Genomic DNA, 15,103 nt, shown 5'->3' with positions numbered 1-15,103 from the left:
GTCGCTAATTAGCGACGAAAAAGCTTTTGTCGCAAACATCGTCGCTAAATGGTGCAGCCGTAATGACAAAACAATGTGTCGTAAAAGTCGTTGCTAATTAGCGACGGACTTGGTGACAGACTATATTCCATCGTTATTTTCGTAAGTTTCGTTGATTATAGTGACGGATAGTTTTCGCTCGTTAATCCGTCGCTAAGGCGCGACGGAAATATTCCGTCGCTAAAGTCCGTCGCTAACACCGCATTTTCTTGTAGTGAATTGACCGTGAGATATGCCAGAGTGGGGCTTTTGCACACCTCCATCAAATGAGATGCATGGTGGTGATGGAATGCATTTAAAGGGTCAATATTTGGTACTAATGAATGTACAAAACTATTTGACTACAAAACACCCCCTCTTTCACTTATTTTTTTTAGATTTTTTTTTTTTATACTTTCAGACACTATGGATGTTATTTAGAAGGTTTGTTTAGTATAAAATAAATTTTGAATTATGTGATTGTGAGGTATACACAGATTTCTAAATGGCTCAAAAATCAACAGCCAAATGGTATCAAATTAAATTGTAAATTTATATTTTACATTGAAACAGCAAGATCCAAAATTTGATACTTAAATCAGGGGTGAACATATCTATGTGGACAGATTGAGTTGATACAACATGAACATATGATTTTCAGCTCAATAGTTTCATACCTTCATTAGTACCAAATATAAACCCATACTTAAGTGCTCTCAATCCACATTCACGTGGAGATTTACATTTTCAATAAAAAGTAGAAAGATATATTATTTAGATATATAAAAATATTTGTAGGTGTTTCAACGTAGTTCTATCACAATCTCGGTACACATAATGCGCTTCTCTATTGTAATGAAATTAGACCTCATGGAGCTTGGATAGCCCTTCACCAATAGTAGTAACTTTTGTTTACAAAATATCAGAAGTCCATGTCAGTTGGCTGTCAATCCAGACGTTACGTGCCTTTTACTTCTAACAAACGTAGACAAGTTTCTTAGAATTTGGAAATGGATTTAGATTTGCTACAATCGATTGTACCTCCAGTTTGAATATTATAATGCAAGTTGTTTTGACACAATATAACCACATAGATGTATTCAACATGGTTAATTTAGTAGGAATTGACTCTTCAATCATATTTTTTCAACCAAAAAACATGGTTTTATGAGTCTGGAAAATTTGATGCTTTCATAACCATTGATTTTTGAATCGTCGAAAAACCTTTATGCAAAGTCGGATTCCAGTGACCCAAAAGCCAGTTCCCTATCATATCCATTGTATTAGATGAGAGAAAAAACCCAAAAAGAGGGTTCCTCCCCATTTGCTAGTATTAACTAAAATGAAATTAGATAGATGAAGGACACGAGTTACTTGGTTCAGAGCTGCAGCTGCAGAGAGCAACTCCTATGTCCACGGTGAAGGCCACTTCTATTTTTCCTCTCTTATTGTTTTGAGGAGTGGCACACTAGCTTTATTTATACTAGAGATTACACTGATTTTTGCTTCCTACAAAATAGGAAGTCTTTCTACATTTTAAAATATGAAAAGGCGTTGAGAACCCTACCAACGTTTTTATTTAGTTACATTCTTGGATTGGATTTATTTCTTATCTTCAAGAGAAACTGATTGCAACTTTGTTTCCTTCTTGATTTGATCTTTATCTTTGCAAACTTCCTTCTTTGTTGGTGTAGCTTCCTTCTTGTATGAATCTCCTTTTATTTCTTCGTTGCTCTCTTTCTTAACTGATGATGAGGATATCTTTCCTGTTAGTTGACCTTCCTCAAATGATGTCTTCAGATCTTTATCTTCAACGGCCCCCCTCAAGCTAAACGGGTTGCTCAAGACTTGACACATGGTTGTCTGAATTTTGGAGTAGCTAAAGGCTTAGTTAAAATATCTACAATTTGATCTTTAGTTGAGATATACCAAACTTTTAATTCTCATTTTGCCAACTTATCACGAACAAAATGAATGCTTATTTCAATGTGTTTACTTCGATTATGATAAATTGCATGAAAGGCCAAATATAAAGCTCCTGTATTGTTTCACCAGACTAGGGATTTCAGACTGAAAAATCCCAAGTTCTTACATCAAGTATCATAGCCAAGTTAATTCAACAGTGTCATTAACAAGAGCACGATATTCGAATTTAGTGATGGATCTGGATACTGTTGTTTGTTTTCTAGAACTCCAGGAAATTAAGTTGGATCCACAAAAAATTGTGTACACTTCAGTGGACTTATGATGATCAGGGCATCCTGCCCAATCAACATCTAAATAGACTTAAAAAGACAGGTTATGAACTAGGTTTTATCATCAAGCCGTGTTCTAAAGTTTCTTTGAGATATCTTAGAATCCGTTTGACTGCAATCCAATGTCCTTCACAAGGACAATATAGGAATTGGCAAACTATGTTTACAACAAATAAGATGTCAGGTCTTGTGAGAGTAGTGTACTGAAGTGCTCCAACAACACTTTTATACAGAGATGGATCTTCAAATTTGTATCGAGCTTGAGTAGATAAAGGGGAAGTTAATGCCATTGGTGTGGAATATGGTTTTGCTCCAGCCATAGATGTGCACATGAGAATATCGAAAATATATTTCCTCTGAGCTAAAAATAGACGTTTATATCTATTCCCAAAAAGAAGTGAAGACACCCCAGGTCTTTAAGAGCAAACTCTATTCCTAACTGTTTGATGAGTTTTTTAACGTAATCAAAAGAATTTTCCGTGATTATGATATCATCAACATATATAAGAGCATAAACCACATATTTGTTGGTTTTCAATACAAACCATGACATTGAGAAAACCACTGAGTCTAGAAATCCAGGCTCATGGGGATTGTTTGAGACCGTACAAAGCCTTCTTTAATTTACAAACATATTGAGGCATTTTTGGATCTTCGAACCTTGGGAGCTTATCTATATGAACTTATTTAGATAGAGTCCCATGAAGGAATGCATTGTAGACATCCGATTGCCTAATATCCCATCTGTTACTTGTGGCTATAGTTAGAACAAGTTTGATGCTAATTGATTTAATATGAGGGCTAAAAGTTTCAAAATAGTCTAACCCTTCGTGCTGATTATAACCCTTAGCAACTAGTTGAGACCTGTATCATTCTAAAGAGTTATTAGCATTTCTTTTAATATTAAAGATCCATTTGCAACCAACAATGTGCTTGGCTTGATGAGGAGGAACAAGATCTCAAGTTTGATTCTTTGTAAAGGCATTAATTTCATCTCTCATGGTTTTTGATATCTTTCTTGTTAGTTGACCTTCCTCAAATGATGTCTCCATATCTTTATCTTCAATATTAACTAACTACAAGGAACAAAGTTAATAGTGTAGACTATTTAATGGTGACCAAAAAAAGTCACAACTATTGACTAACAATAATGGCAACTTTACATATCCCCGTGAATGCTTTGGCCCTGCACAAATGTCATCGTTAACGACATGTCTATAATGATGTCTTTAGATATCGCCATTATAGATAATGACAACATTATATAGCCATTACATGTCATTGTTATAAACATACGTATAACGGTTATATCTAAAGTCATCGTTATAGGTATGTTTATAACAACAACATTATATGGCTATTAATTATTGCCGTTAAAAACTTATACGGTAATATTTAACCGGCATATAATATCATCGCTATTGATATGTAATGGCGACCTATAAATCTCATTGTTATTGCCTTTCTCTATAAAAGTGACATTATGTGGCTGTTAACTATTGCCATGAAAAAACTTTTATGGAAATATTTTATGAGCATATAATATTGTTGCTATTAGTATATAATGCCAAGATAAAAATCTTATTGTTATAGGTTTACTCTATAACGGTGACATTTTGATCACCTTTATCATCTTTCTATATAATGGCGATATTTTTGTCATAGTTATAGCCTAGTATTTTAAAAGGGCTTGACAGGCCTTTTTTTCCTCTCTCTTTTTCTCTCTATAATATTTTTGCACTATCTCCATACCATCGTTGAAGTGTTTTCTCCCTTCTCTCTCTTTGCAATCTTTCTACACTCTCATCAGACTGTTGTTGGAGTGCCTTCTCTCTCTCTCTCTCTCTCTCTCTCTCTCTCTCTCTCTCTCTCTCTCTCTCTCTCTCTCTCTCTCTCTCTCTCTTCTATTTCTTCTTCTTCCTTCTTCCTCCTTCCCATGTTGCCCTATTGGATGGGTTGGGCTCTTCTTGGAGCATTTGACACCACTACAAGAAAAATGTTAATTAGCGACGAAAATTTGTGATGGATTTTTTTCGTCACAAATTTGCGACAGATTAGCTAGCGAAAACTTTCATCATGAATCTGTCGCTAAGTAGCGACAGATTAGCGATGAAAAAACTTTCATCGCTAATCCGTCGCTACTGAGCAACGGATTAGCGACACCATTTTTTCGTCGCTAATTCTCAATACAAGAAAAACATTTTAGCGACGAATTTAGCGAGGGGATTTTTTCATCGCTAATCTGTCGCTAATTAGCAACGAAAAAATTCTATCGCTAAATCCGTCGCTAATTTTCTATTTAAACCGACCCATCATGAGCGTGAAATTTTCCCTCTCTCCCCGTTCAAAATTTAAACCGATCTCGCTCGATTTAAACTGACTTCTTCGTGGAGGGCGACAAAGTTTAGACGACTTCTTCGTGGAGGGCGCAAAGCAGTTCGCTGCGGTCGGGTTGACGCCATCGTCGATGAGGTCATTAACGCTGCAGAGGTTCTTCCAGTGACCATTTCCTCAACCGTCGTCGGTGAATCATATCAAGGCATTCCTGGCCAAGTGGCAGGGAAAAGGGAAGCAAAAGCAGAAGGTATGATATTGGAGGATGGCGATGAGACAGAGCGGTCGCTGGAGGATGGCGATGCTGGAGAGCACGTCGATTCACGGAGGACAACGATGAGGCAGAGTGATCGCTGAAGGACGGCAACGCCGGAGAGCACGCCGGTTCACGGAGGACGGCAAGGCTGATATCGGAGGACGGCGACATCGAAGAGCGCACCGGAGAGCACGCCGGTTCTATGCAGAAGACCCCGCAGTGGTGGGTCGGTCCGCTCGGGTCTAAGACCTTATGCAACGCCTGTCGGGTGCGATACAAGTCCAGCTTATTGCTGTCGGAATACCGCCCGATTGGGAGCAATTGTTTTTTATTTATTTTTAAATTTAGCGACGAATAATGTTCGTCACTAATATGTCATAAATTAGCGACGAAAGTAATGACAGATAAGTTTTGTCGCTAATTAACAAGCAAAAATTTGCGATGGACGCTATCCATCGCCAATCCATCACTAAACTGTTTAGTGACGGATTAGTGATGGATATCGTCCATCGCTAATCCACAATTTTCTTGTAGTGCACACAAGTGTGTCCATAGCTTTCAGAGATAGCCCACCCTTCTTACAACCTAACCTTCCTTCCCACCCTAAAGTACCTTATCGGATCCTTCATGTGTGACACTTGTTTGCAAAGCTCCAATGGGTTCTCATACAACTGCACTGACTGCTCCAACGACCTACACGCCCACTGCGCCTCCCTCACCATCAACCACATCCATCACCCACATCCGCTCTCTCTGTTTTGCCTGCCCTTATTCAGAAAAGGCCTTCACCTGCAATCGTTGTTTCATAATTGGACTAAATGTCTGGCTCTACTGTCATGCAGTCCGTGGGTTAGATTTACACCTCAACTGTGCCCGTGCCCAGACCTACTCAATTGAACCTACAAACACTGCCAATAGAATCTTCTTATGTTCCCCACCAGTGTTAGAGAAAATGATCTCAGCAAGTCTCAAATGCAAGGAACCACATATCTTGTATAATTGATGAGCCACCCTAAGCTTCCTAAGTCGTAGTCGCATGGCAATGAATATTGCATTTTTTCCACATATTATGATAAAAATGTTATTTTTTACATGCAATCATCACTTAAGTAGGCAACAAACTAAAAAAAAAATCATGAATTTACCAGTAGAAAATGAATATGCCACAATATCAAGGCATATTTAATTACAATCAATATCCTAGGAGATAAAATTCATGTTTTATATATTCACATATTTAATTAATTAATTAATTTATTATACTTTTAACATGTCAGATTTGTTTAGCTTTCTCACAATTCTAGGTAAAACTCAACAAAATTTAAATGGGACACCAAGGAATAAAACTCTTCCAAAATTATGTAAAAGCAGAAGTTGACAAATGTCAACAAAGTTTTCTAAATCGTTCAATTTTTATCTTGGATTTTGATTTTGTTCTTAACCTAGAGAAATCCTCATCAATGTTGGAAAGCCATGAATGCCTATGTTCATAGCCATCTATGTTGAAAGCCCGTGAATGCCTCCGATCATAGGCATCTTAAATCTGCAAGAGGGTTTGATGTTTGGTTCATGCAAGGACCATAAAAAATAGCCCCCTAAAGACTGAGGTCCAAATTAGAGATAAGATCAAGAAAGTTGTTACCATTTACAATTTTGTTCTTTATGGATTTTTATTTCCGCATTGTTGTTATAATGACATATCATGATCAATGATGAAATAGTTTATGAGGAAGACAACTTAAACTTTGTTAAGATTCTGACATGTATGACATGAACAAGTGGCAATGTTTCATAATTGAAAGTGTACACACTACAAAAAATAAAGAGATAATAGATATAGAGTATTAACTATGATTGTTGAAAACCATACTTAAAAGTAGTTATTAACTGCCGTTTAAATCAATAGATGTAGTTAATAATGAGTCATGTGACTTTTAACTATGATCCTTTGACTTTTAACTACGACTTCAAGCCGTAGTTAATACTCTTGACAAACTTTTGGCAGAGTGGATAAAAATGAGGTATTAACTACAGCTGCTTGCAGTTGCAGTGGAATCTCAAAGGGTCATAGTTAATACACCTGCTAAACTTTTAACTACGGCCCATCAGTGTCGTAGTTAATACTCCTGCCAAAATTTTTGCAAAGTTTGTAAAAAAATCATGTCGCCTTTAGTGCCTTTTTTTGTCTCTCAGATGTTATATTAGTGTCCTTTCTCCTTTCTTTGCCTCCTTCCCCACAAACTAGAGAAGACTCTCTCTATGATATTTTCGATATTGAAGGCGAGCGATACGATGTTTGGTGGGTTCTTACAGGTAAGAAAGATCCTTCTTTGTTCTTTGTTTTTTTCTTCGATTTCGTTCCTCTTTTGTAGAAATTTTTGTATTTGTCGATTTTTATCTCTCATAGACGAGATATCTTTTGAGTGTGGCTTTTTTTCACGGTTTTTCATCCTAAGAATTAGGGTTTCAACTTCATTTTGCTCATTTTTGTGAGTTTCGCTGGTTTTCTTCTGCGAATTCCAGGGCACGTCGACTGATCAGGACACTCACTTCTCCAATAAGGAAGCAAAGCTTCTTAAGTCACAAAAATTCATGTTGGAGCTCGAGCACCTAGTTTGTAATCATCTCGATTCAACCTAATGCATCGATTAGCAGCTTCCAGTATGCCTTTTTTATTTTTATTGTTAGGATTTGTTGGGAAATTATTGGGTTTTCTATTGGGGTCATGTGTGTTGTGTTTAGGTTGATATGACAAAGGTGAAGATGGACGTCATCAGGCTGTGGATTGTGAATCAAGTGATCGAGCTTCTTGGCTTTGAAGACGAAGTTGTTATCAATTTTATATTTGGAATGCTCGATGGAAAAGTAATTGTGCATACTGCAATCAATGTTTTTGTTTGCACAAATGTGGTTTCTTAATTCACTTTATAATGCTTCCCTGCCATTTGGTTTGTTGCAGTGCTTTTGAAATATTTTGTGCATTTTGAGAGTGTGTGAGTGAAGTATCTAAAAAATGCTTAGATTCTTTCAAACTTGGTGCAATTCGGGGAGTATTCTTTATGTTGTCTATTAGTGAAGTGCATGAAAAATGCTTAATTAAGAAAAAACTATTTCAAAGAGATGGAGTTCTTTGTAGAATTCATTCTCTTTTTATTACTTGACTACGACATGATAAATAATTCCTAGATTAATCTTCAATTGAAAGTTGCCTAGGAACAGACACGACGTTTGCATGCATGTGTGGGTGCACATAAGGGCATCTAGGCGCAATATGGCATTTTGATGACTCACTTTGCACTTACATATTCTCGCAGTAGCACAAGGTGCATGACAAGCGTGAGGCTCATTTTTCAATGTGATAGGGAACTTAGTGAGCAAAACTAAGTGAAGCTCATACTTGGGAGTAACTCAAATGCAATATTTTTTTACAAGCCATACCTGAATTCAAGCTTGGGCTTACTCTCCCTTTTATACCTCTAGTGGTAATTAACTTCCACCATATGAGTTCAACATAACCTGAATGCTAATGAGTAAGAGCATCAATTGTCACTTCTTTTTCTTTAGTGTGTGTAGCTAGGCCAAGCCATCATTATTGACCACACATTGACATGCTTCCACCTTTGAGGTTCTCTCCCATCTAGTAGAGAATACACTCAGTTTCAACTTTGCTACAAGGGATGCCCTGGGCGGGTTTTTAACTGTGGTTGTCTCATGCCATATGACAAATTGAAGTGTATGTTTATATTTGAATGAATGTTTGAAGTGTATGCTTATATTTGAATGTACATTTGAGCATGTATATTTGAAGTGTATGTTCGAAAATGTTTGAAGTGTATATTTGAATTATATTTGCTATTTTGTTGAATGTAATATGAACAAAAAAAAATTAATTAATATAAAAAAAATGTAAGTGCATGTGCCTTCTACCTTTGTTTTATAACAAGATGTATTTAGTATGAAACTGATTATATATATATATATATATATATATATATATATATATATATATATATATATATATATATATATATATATATATATATATATCTTAAATGTGAAAAGATATTTTGTTAATGTTATCTTTATGTTTTTTAAGATTCTCATGAAAGTGCAAAAAAATGTGAAAGCATTATCGAGCCTTCAATTATAATGTAATTAAAATATTTGTAAGTTATCAAACTGAATTTTTATATTCATATCATCATCATTAACATTGTCATAATTATTTCTTTTTATAATTTTTTTTTAATTCTCAAATTGTACTCACTTTTGAACTGTGTTTATTGCATGTTTGGAGATGATGCATGTTTATTTTTTTGAAGTGTGTTTATTTTTTAAGTATATATTTATATTTAAATGTACGTTTGAAGTTGAATGTTTGAGGGGGTTGAAGAGGATGAATATTTGAGAATGTTAGAAAAGTATATGTTTATATTTGAATGTATGTTTGTGATCATCGCAAAAAAATTTCTCTCTTGCGGTTTCTCTCTCTTCCTTCTCTTTTCCTTTCCAACCTCTATTTTCCTCCTTTTTGAAGGGAGAAGAATAAAAGACAGAAAGAAAGAGAGAAGAGAAAAGAAAGAAGAAAATGAGAGAGATGAACTCTTTTGCGAGGTCTCACTTGACCTTAATTTGAAAATATTTAGAAATTTAACTCGCCTCCGTTTTGAAATATTTACGGGAAAACTGGAAGACGGGATTCGCTCGTCGGTACGAGGTTCGACCGTTCCTGACGCCTTTACCAAAGGTAATCAAACCAAGGGTCGAATTCATGCATTTTGCTTTGCCTTAATATTACCTAAGAATTTATCCTAAGTCTAAATGCACAAAGAATCATGCTTGTGCAATGCAGAGATGTATGTTCTTTTCGAAAAACTGATTTTGAAAATCTCCAAGTATTTTGAGATGAAGAAATGATTTCTAAATGGTAGAATCTAACTTAGAACTTGAGATAAATCAGAGAAATTCTAAGTCTTTTGAAATAATCAGAGTTTGGAAGAATAAATCTTTGAATTTGAAAAGAATAAAGATGAGATAAAAAGAGAGAAGAAAGGAAATCTCAAAGTCATGAATAGACTTTGAGTTTAGAATTTTGAATTAGGATAGAGATGAATAACTCTGGTTTTGAAGTTTTAAAATCATAATGAATTTTGGAAAATCTAAATAAAATTGGGAAATGGAATTGATTTGAAAGTTGGAATTCAAGATGGAATTTGAATCCAAAGTCTGAGATCCAAGATGACATTGGATCTGAAATTTGGAATGGAATTTGGTTCTGAGATCCAAGACGAAATTAGATTCTGGACCCTAGAATGGATTTTGGATCTGAAGTCTGAGATCTAAGATGGAATTGGATTCTGGATCCTAGAATGGATTTTGGATCTGAAATCTGAGATCTAAGATGGAATTGGATTCCGGATCCTAGAACGGATTTTGGATCTGAAATCTGAGACCCAAGACGAGATTGGATTCTGGATCCTAGAATGGATTTGGATCTGAAGTCTGAGATCCAAAGTGAAGTTAGATTCTGGATCCTAAAATAGAATTGGGTCTGAAGTCTGAGATCCAAGGTGGAATCGGATTCTGGATCCTAAATGGAGTTTGGATCTGTAATTTGAGATCCAAAAAAAAAGAGTGGAGATTTGTACTTAGAAATCTGGATCCAAGTTGGATTTAGGTTTTAACTTTGGATTTGGATTCTGAAAAGTCCAAATAGGACCTTTAAAGATGGATCTGGGTTTTGAAAACCCAGATTGAATTTAAAACTTAGGCAGATTTAGATTTTGAGATTTAGAATCAATCTCAACTTTGATTTTGAATTTTGAAGAAAAACTTGATTTTGAATCAGAAGATGAATCAGAAACTTCAAAGTTTAAATTGAACTTTGAAATTGAATTTTGAATTTGAATTGGAATTTTTGGAGTTTGAATATAAAATGGTTTTGAAATTCCAAAGTCAAATTTGACTTTGAAATTGAGATAGAATTAGAATTTGAAATAGAAGTTTGAAGAAAGATGTTCAAAATCACTTGGGCTTTTGAAAAAGAATTTTGAAAATATGATGCAATTCTATCCTAAATTATGAATGAATTTGAATGATTTTGAAATAGGACTTTGAAGAGCTATTTCATTCTTTAAGTGAATTAAGAATGAGGTTGAAGATATAATATATCCCTGACTATGGTCATTGAATATATTATATAATAACCACATTTAAATTCAAGTGAAGAATAAAATACATTTTTGGTGCTTTTATAGAATTTAAAATGAAATTAACTCTCAATATACCCTGACTATGGCCATTGATATATATTGAATTAATTTTAAATCAAAATCTGATAAAAGAGGGAAATATTTGAAAATATGATGATTTTTGAAGAGGATCCAGTGTGGATCTAGTGTTATTTTATAAAAGATAAAAATCTTAAGTTTTGTTTACATCCTGACTATGGCCATTGATGTAAATCATCAACTTAGAACTAATTACCTTTTACGAAATGATGCACGTGTCATTCGTGTTTCACCATTATGAGATTTTGAGAAATAAAGGCAAAATGCATGAAAATAAGCAATTCATGATCTTTATAATACTCATTCATTCTATCTAAAACAAGAAGTGTAAATTCTCATTAAGATTTATCTATTACATTATTTGAATTGAAACCTAAAAATATCAAGGCTTCTAAACCAAAGAAGAAATCCTGCAAAATAAGAGTTAGCCTAAGCTAGGGACAAACATATCACAAGAGATATCATAATGGAAGCTTAAGACAACATGATGGAAAGATAGGAAATGATGTATATATCTATATACATACTTATATCTGTAGGCACATATATATACATATATATATATATTTATATATATATATATGTAGGTATATATATACATATATAATATCTTGCGAAATGAGTGCATGTGATGATGATAAAGGGGTGTTGTTCTGTCTAATATACAATAGTGATGTAAAATGGCCTAATATACAATATGTACAACATGGGCAATGGTGGATTTAGATTGCTAAAAAAAAAATTGTTGTGATGATGTAAATGATATGCATAGTGAAACACACAGTTTAGATGATATAGTATAGATTTCTGAAAACATAAATGATGCATGATGCTAAAGATATGATATGTGGTATAGAGAAATTTTGGAGCAGATTGCCCTGAGATAGAACTTCTTTGTATTTTATTTACACTGCAACAGAAATTTCATGGGGAGCCTTAGATCCAAATCTGTATTTTACTATAGGTCATGCAAAACCTATGTTGGGTTTATGCCTGTGCCTTAATGGAAATGGGTCCTTTGCTAACTTCCAGAACCATGCTATGATGATCAATTGGAGGCAAACTCTGAGCCTTAGGCCTCACCTGGTTTTGTAACATCCTCAAGGTGGTGCTGCCTATGTTATAATGTGCATGAGGAGGAAGGTAGTGAAGAAGGAGGATGACTGATACTTGATGGTGACTAAATGAAACACAACGTAATGAGACATGGTAGAGATGGAAAATGGACACATGATATAAATGTAGATAATGTATCATTCTTAATGATATATTATGCAATTTCTTGACAAAACAGGCATACCAATATGATACATTTACCTTGGCCTGCAGGTATTAACGGTGGCATCATCCAAGGGGAGATCCAATATTTGAAAACAGATATATAGATTGACTACGACTGTTGTAAATTGATTACTAATTTGAATCCTGAAAATGACCAAAACAATGAATTAGCTTTATCGATAGACCTTACTCCACAGACTGGACACACGGAAAACCAGGGAGTTTTCACTTATGGTTGAGCAGTGAATTTCCTTTTGTCAACACTAAAGTGTCAAATCAATTTGTTGTGACTCGATCATCCACGGCCACCACTCTGTTGATCCTTGCTAGAGTGCCTCCAGAGGGCAAATGCTTATGGGGGTTTTGCAATATAAACACAGACATACATACCCAGAATTTAATTAACAGACGCATTCTTGGCAACTGATATGCATATGGTACAGTAAAGAGCAACTAATGGCAAGAAAAAAAATGAGAAATGATGAAAGTAGATATAAAGATGAAATTTGTTATAACCACAGAGATGGCTATAGGCGCATATGTAAGGATTCCAATCATAAAGTAAGCCAATAAAACAGTTACAATCTTTAGGAAGATGAAGAGAAATTAACGTAATCAATAAAAAAAACTATGCAAAAAGGGGTACTTGACCTGGTAAGGATGTGGTTAATGCTAAAAATTGTGCAGGTAACCAGTAGGTGAAATGCAGGAAGTGGACGCATAGGAAGATGCTCTTCAGAACTTTTCAGAGAGTTGAACCTCCTTTTAAACCAGTAAATGTTATGCTGAAGGCTGTAAATGAGAGCTTTCAAGGCAATCGTTATAACTGCATCACACTCAAAATGATTGAGGGTTCCTGGATGTCCCCCAATAATGAAACCTCTTTTGCTATCAAAACGTTAGAAAGTATACTATATAAAAAAAAAGACGTTTTTGTTAGAGGTAAAAGCAGAACACAACGATAAGCTTTTGAGATTTCTCAATTTCAATGAGCAGAATTAAAACTATATCAGGGGATCATAATAAAATTCTACAATCAATCCAGAACAAGGATCTAAACCCAACGAACAATTCACAGTAAAATGTACATGTTGGGAAAGGAGATGCTATAAGGAGTCCAATGGCCTGTCATAGATCAAAGCTTTTTCATAAGACATTAAAACGACCATTCATCTTTCCTCCCCATTCAAAAATTATGAGAGAAGTAAATCTGCTACAGTAAATCTAAATAACAGGACCTGAAGACATCACATCTAATAGCTTATGATCTCTCAATCCCAACGTTATCAGTTGGAAGGTAAATGAAAATTTTAAAATACTACAGGAAATTAAGCACAGCTAAGGAAATTCATGATAAATTAAATTTCAGTTTAGAAATAAAGAGGAATCTAATGGCAGTGAAAATATATCATATGAATCTATAGACCATCAACTGAAAGAATGATGATACAGAGCCAAACAGCCACTTACGCAGAACATGCGAAAACACAAAAAAAAAAAACAAATATATGCTATGGAAACAATGAAATAAAAACATGACTTAAAATGAATGAAACCTAGAGGATGATATGAACAAAGATGCATTCAAAAAGATGACCGAACACCATCACAAACCAGAATCAAACATAAATTGGGATAAAAAAAAGAGAAATAACCTATGATACGCAGGTGGGCGATGGAACGGGCAAATATGTTGGGTGAAATGCAAAAGGTTCAATTGCAACTAATACGTAATAAAATGAAGATATAAAATGAGAATATGATGAATCAAGAGCGTATAAACCGACAAGGAAAGGCTTGTAACCTCGAAGAGGGTAGAATTTCTATAGCAAAATGCAAGTCGATACTGCCATAGGTAGATCAACGTTGCATATATTGCTCCAATAAGCAGAGAGTCAAAAAAAAAAAGAGAAATATAAACTTATAGAAAATGGAACAGAGGAAGAAGAAACAGGGATTTTCTTACCGTAAATCTGCTTCAATTGGGAGAAGTAAGATTTGTCTTCTTATCTGCTGCTATAGGATGAGATCCACCATCTTCTTGACCTTTGTGGCAGGATTAGCATAGGTTATTGGAACCGAATGAAGATACACTGAAGAAGAGAAGGATGCGAGAGAAAAAGGGAGAGGAAAAAGGAAGAAGATAAAAACAAGGAAACAATCGATCAGATCAGAAGGGTGTGGGATGAAGGCGAGTTCTGCTACGATGTATGCTTCTGCTAAAAACCGTAGGTAGCCTCTTGTTAAGATTCCGATGAGGATGGCTCGTGATGGGTGTTGCTCAAAGAAGGTGGGCGCCCGATTGTGGATGCAGGAGAAAAAGATGTCCCTCAAATGAAAACCGATGATATGAATAGCGGGTGAGGGATGATGGAGTCATGGAGAGCCGATTGGGAAAGGGGGTACCAGAGAGAAGGGGATTGAGAGAACGAGGAAAATTGAGAAGAAGAAGAAGAAGAAGTGCTATGGAGAGGTGGTAACGGATCGAGAGGAAGGAAGAAAGAGGATGCTGCATGAAGAAGGGTGCGGGGGTGAGAGGTGATGAGCGAATGGGGCTTCCTGCATGCCCTTTTAAGGAGGAAGAGAAGGTTCGAGAGGTATTCGGTTGGCAATGGAGGAGAGAGAGAGAGAGAGGGAGAGAGAGGCGAGAGTGGAGGGAGGCGCCAACC

The sequence above is a fragment of the Nuphar pumila genome, chromosome 7 (genome assembly GCF_984573655.1).
Source record: "Nuphar pumila chromosome 7, dmNupPumi1.hap1.1, whole genome shotgun sequence".
Classification (NCBI taxonomy): Eukaryota; Viridiplantae; Streptophyta; class Magnoliopsida; order Nymphaeales; family Nymphaeaceae; genus Nuphar; species Nuphar pumila.
The sequence above is the reverse complement of the archived record's forward strand: the minus strand, read 5'-3'. Positions refer to the sequence as shown.